Below are 5,955 nucleotides of genomic sequence, written 5' to 3' on the forward strand. Positions count from 1 at the left end.
TCAGATTGAGGCTGAAGATAATGAGGTGTGCAACATTTATCTCTATCCTGCAGACTTTCAGATTAGATTAGATTACTTACAGTGTGGAAACAGGCCTTTCAGCCCAACAAGTCCACACCGACCCACCACCCACCCAGACCCATCCTCCTACATTTAACCCTTCACCTAACACTACGGGCAATTTAGCATAGCCAATTCACCTAACCTAACTGGAGCACCCAGAGGAAACCCACACAGACACAGGGAGAATGTGCAAACACCACACAGAGTCGCCTGAGGCGGGAATTGAACCCGGGTCTCTGACGCTGTGAGGCAGCAGTGCTAACCACTGTGCCACCGGACTGCCCACTTAAAATATGGAACGCTTCATGAATTTGCGTGTCATCCTTGTGCAGGGGCCATGCTAATCTTTTTTAAAAATTTATATCAGTTGTTCTGTACTTTCTGAAGTAATACAAATATTTTTCTCTCAGTATAATTGATTGAGAAAAGAATACATTGTCAAAGCTATTCACTTTGCACTGTTAAGGACATTTTGCAAGAATACAATTTCAAGGGCAAAACCAATATTTATTCTGCATGACAAGAAAGTATTGATTTATTGGCAATTGGACTCATAGGTGCTGCTATGGAGAATACCCTTATTAATGCTGATTGACAGTGAATTGCCAGTTTTGTTTAAATTTTAAAGCAGACAGGTTAATCGGTTTGTCAGGGCATTGCAATATGTGCAAATATGCTGCACTAAGTTCAACTGACAATTCTGGTTATCCATGTAATTCAGCACATGTTCAGGACTGCGTTTCTCACTATGGGAAAGCCATAAAATTACTTCCTACGCATTTTGTTTTCCCCCAAAGCTGTAAGACTTCTGCAGCAGGAAGCCAAGCTCAAGGCACAATGCAAAGAATCCCATTCCAACAAACACTTCAGGTAGAAATTCATTTTTATCTCGGGTGTGGGGTCAATTTTACTGGTAAGGGATAGTTCAGCTTAAGGATTCAATGGACAGACTGAGAAGATTGTGGATTTTTCGGTATAAATCATTTACTCCCTATACATTTGGCTTGAGATGGTATCCAAGTGGGAACCAGGTGGATACTCAGGACCAGTTTTCTTTTAAAATATGATCTCCTATTCCTTAGGTTCCTCATCAACGTGCCAAGACGAGCTGTACAGGTGGTCTAGGACCAGCTTTCAGTTGCTTGGCATCTGCTTGGAGGTTAGCACAGAGATCCAGATATAGTTGCTTCCAGATATTCTCTCTTTCTGAGAGAATGCCAAACTCCAAAAGCCATTGATTGACTTAAGACCATGTCAATGCATTTGACAGCTGTCATGTTGTGTCTTTGTCACCCAAAGGCAAGTACCGTCTTTTCAAAGTTAAGTGAAAGTGTGAACTTCTATATATTTACTATTTTATAATGTTACCCATTTCTGATTAGGTAAGGAAAATATCTTATGAAATATCTACATCAAATCTGAATGATTGTTACCTTGACTCCAATTTGTATCAAACCACAATTAAATTAATTTTGAATTTATCTGTGCACTTACATCCAATGAAAAAATATTATGTTGATAGAGAAAACTTTTAATTTCATTTACTGCCCCACTCAACTATTTACAATCCATATAAGTAACTTAGATGAAGTTGTTTACTGTCAGTTTAATGTGATCTGGGAGGAGGATATTGCAGGGCTAGGTGGTCAGGAGTGAGTCTGTGGGATGCAGGTGTATGGAGGTCAGTTTTCCACTAATCCAGAAGTTACATTAGGTATTTTTTATCCTCTAACCCTCTAAGTCCTCCAACTTTAGTAGACCCTTTTGGAAGCTTCCTGACACAGAGGAATTATCCTTTGGAAAATTCCCTTGGAGTTGCTGCAATAGGGAATCTGCATGGTCATTCCATGCGATTGCTGCCTGCACTGCTCTGAAGACTCTCTGGCCATTGCTTTAATAGGTCACAGTCATGTTTAAGGAGTAAACAGGTTACCTTGCATTAATCTTTCGATCCAGAACTTTCCCTTCTGATTCAAGATCAGTTTGCTTACTCCTGAGATAAGTGAATTCATCTTCAATTTGTATCAGTCTACAAATTTACATAGATATGAGTATTAACTTTAGTTACACAGAGTATCTAAGTCTGTTAATAGAATATTAAAATAGTACAACTACGGTACACCAAAAGGACAGATTCTGATTAACAATTCAACCACTGAACATTGTGGCTTGACTCTGTTTTATTAATTTATAAAAAAAATCAATGAAAGTAAAGTTGTGATGAAGATTCATTATACATCACCAGTAATTAGAAATCTGGATTCTAAAGTTCAAGAACAATGTACAGCTTTAAACATGATTTGTATTCTTGCTTGTGGATTTGTTCTGGGAGTGGCATCAAGTTTTATTTACATGTATCTTAATAAGGTAATTAAAACCTCGAGGTGAACAGTTTAGTGTATTAGGAAAAAGGGGAGAAGAAAATAAGCTGTAGTTGCTTAAGGGCAGGAGTAGAGCATCAAAGAAAGATAGAAAAATCGAGAAGGTATCAGCAGTGTAAAGGGTTCAGTCAGAGACAAAAGATGTGTAGAAAAAGTGCTAATAATTTAACAATCTCCAAAATAGTCTGGGCTGAAAAGCTTAATAAAGCCAAGAGGAGACCTCTAGACAGAGAAGTCCGTCAAAGAGATGAGTGTAAGGAACATGGCTTTGTGCATGGGAAATCATGTCTCACAAATTTGATTGAGTTTTTTGAAGAAGCAACAAAGAGGATTAATGAGGGCAGAGCAGTAGATGTGATCTATATGGACTTCAGTAAGGCGTTCGACAAGGTTCCCCATGGGAGACTGATTAGCAAGGTTAGATCTCACAAAATACAGGGAGAACTAGCTATTTGGATACAAAACTGGCTCAAAGGTAGAAGACAGAGGGTGGTGGTGGAGGGTTGTTTTTCAGACTGGAGGCCTGTGACCAGTGGAGTGCCACAAGGATCAGTGCTGGGCTCTCTACTTTTTTTCATTTACATAAATGATCTGGATGCGAACATAAGAGGTACAGTTAGTAAGTTTGCAGATGACACCAAAATTGGAGGTGTAGTGGACAGTGAAGAGGGTTACCTCAGATTACAACAGGATCTGGACCAGATGGGCCAATGGGCTGAGACAAGGCAGATGGAGTTTAATTCAGATAAATGCGAGGTGCTGCATTTTGGGAAAGCAAAACAGAGCAGGACTTATGCACTTAATGGTAAGGTCCTAGAGGGGGTTGCTGAACAAAGAGACCTTGGAGTGCAGGTTCATAGCTCCTTGAAAGTGGAGTCACAGGTAGATATAATAGTGAAGAAGGCGTTTGGTATGCTTTCTTTTATTGGTCAGAGTATTGAGTACAAGAGTTGGGAGGTTATGTTGCAGCTGTTCTGGACATTGGTTAGACCACTGTTGGAATATTGCGTGCAATTCTGGTCTCCTTCCTATCGGAAAGATATTGTGAAACTTGAAAGGTTCAGAAAAGATTTACAAGAACGTTGCCAGGGTTGGAGGATTTGAGCTATACGGAGAGGATGAACAGGCTGGGTCTGTGTTCCTGGAGTGTCGGAGACTGAGGGCTGACCTTATAGAGATTTACAAAATTATGAGGGGCATGGATAGGATAAATAGACAAATAGATTAGACTAGGTGTGATTGAGGTTCACCAGGAGGGGGTATTAGAAATCCTGCAGAGGGTGAAAATAGATAGGTCCCCTGGGCCGGATGGAATTTATCCTAGGATCCTCTGGGAAGCCAGGGAGGAGATTGCCAAGCCTTTGGCATTGATCTTCAAATCGCCATTGTCTACAGGAGTAATGCCAGAAGACTGGAGGATAGCAAATGTGGTTCCCCTGTTCAAGACGGGGAGTAGAGACAATCCTGGTAATTATAGACCAGTGAGCCTCACTTCAGTTGTCGGTAAAGTGTTGGAAAAGGTTATAAGAGATAGGATTTATAATCATATAGAAAAGAATAATTTGATTAGGGATAGTCAGCACGGTTTTGTGAAGGGTAGGTTGTGCTTCAGAAACCTTATTGAGTTCTTTGAGAAGGTGACCAAACAGGTAGATGAGAGTAAACCGGTTGATGTGGTCTATATGGGTTTCAGCAAGGCGTTCGATAAGGTTCCCCACAGTAGGCTATTGTACAAAATGCGGAGGAATGGGATTGTGGGAGATATAGCAGTTTGGATCAGTAATTGGCTTGCTGAAAGAAGACAGAGGGTGGTCGTTGTTGGGAAATGTTCATCTTGGAGTCCAGTTACCAGCGGTGTATCGCAAGGGTTGGTGTTGGGTCCACTGCTGTTTGTCATGGGTAAGTAAATTTGCAGATGACACTAAGGTCAGTGGAGTTGTGGATAGTGACGAAGGATGTAGTAGGTTACACAGAGACATAGATAAGCTGCAGAGCTGGGCTGAGAGGTGGCAAATGGAGTTTAATGCGGTCAAGTGTGAGGTGATACACTTTGGTCGGAGTAACCAGAATGCAAAGTACTGGGCTAATGGTAAGATTCTTGGTAGTGTAGATGAGCAGAAAGATCTCGGTGTCCAGGTACACAGGTCCTTGAAAGTTGCCACCCAAGTTGACAGGGTTGTTAAGAAAAAAGTGAGGTCTGCAGATGCTGGAGATCAGAGCTGAAAATGTGTTGCTGGTTAAAGCACAGCAGGTTAGGCAGTATCCAAGGAACAGGAAATTCGACGTTTCGGGCCAGAGCCCTTCATCAGGGGCTCTGGCCCGAAACGTCGAATTTCCTGTTCCTTGGATGCTGCCTAACCTGCTGTGCTTTAACCAGCAACACATTTTCAGGGTTGTTAAGAAGGCATACAGTGTTTTAGCTTTTATTAATAGAGGGATCGAGTTCCGGAACCATAAGGTTATGCTGAAGCTGTACAAAACTCTAGTGCAGCTGCACTTGGAGTATTGTGTACAGTTCTGGTCACCGCATTATAAGAAAGATGTGGAAGCTTTGGAAAGGGTGCAGAGGAGATTTACTAGGGTGTTGCCTGGTATGGAGGGAAGATCTTACAAGGAAAGGCTGAGGGACTTGAGGTTGTTTTTGTTAGAGAGAAGAAGGTTGAGAGGTGACTTAATAGAGACAGATAAGATAATCAGAGGGTTAGACGGTGGACAGGGAGAGCCTTTTTCCAAGAATGGTGACAGCGAGCACGAGGGGGCACAGCTTTAAATTGAGAGGTGATAGATATAGGACAGATGTCAGAGGTAGTTTCTTTACTCAGAGAGTAGTAAATGTATGGAATGCTTTGCCTGCAAGTAGTAGATTCGCCAACTTCAAGTACATTTAAGTCGTCATTGGACAAGCATATGGACGTACATGGAATAGTGTAGGTTAGATGGGCTTCTGGTTGGTATGACAGGTCGGCGCAACATTGAGGGTCAAAGGGCCTATACTGCGCTGTAATGTTCTATGTTCTATGTTCTATAAGTCTTTTCCCTGGGCCGGGGAGTCCAGAACTAGAGGGCATAGGTTTAGGGTGAGAGGGGAAAGATATAAAAGAGACCTAAGGGGCAAATTTTTCATGCAGAGGGTGATACGTATTTGGAATAAGCTGCCAGAGGAAGTGGTGGAGGCTGGTACAACTGCAACATTTAAGAAGCATCTGGATGAGTTTATGAATAGGAAGGGCTTGGAGGGATATGGGCCAGGTGTTGGCAGGTGGGACTAGATTGGGTTGGGATACCTGGTCGGCATGGATGGGTTGGACCGAAGGGTCTGTTGCCATGCTGTACATCTCTATGACTATGTTAAACAAAATGAATTCAACTTGGTTGCCTGATTGAGGAAAATGGATCACCCATTAAAAAATGTTACATGGCAATTATTACAAGTGGTCATTGCTACAAAAAGTTAACAATGCATTTTCATGTTGCTCAAAAAGAATATTTTCACTTTTATCACCTACACAAA

At 41.6% G+C, this 5,955-nt stretch overlaps 1 non-coding gene across 1 annotated transcript; it reads right to left on the reverse strand.

The window, feature by feature from the left end:
- Positions 1 to 350: 350 nt before the first annotated feature.
- Positions 351 to 458, reverse strand: LOC132825614 (U6 spliceosomal RNA). The gene has a single exon (XR_009645797.1). It is a non-coding gene; the product is annotated as a U6 spliceosomal RNA (small nuclear RNA).
- Positions 459 to 5,955: the final 5,497 nt, after the last annotated feature.

Source organism: Hemiscyllium ocellatum, chromosome 20 (assembly GCF_020745735.1).
Source record: "Hemiscyllium ocellatum isolate sHemOce1 chromosome 20, sHemOce1.pat.X.cur, whole genome shotgun sequence".
Classification (NCBI taxonomy): domain Eukaryota; kingdom Metazoa; phylum Chordata; class Chondrichthyes; order Orectolobiformes; family Hemiscylliidae; genus Hemiscyllium; species Hemiscyllium ocellatum.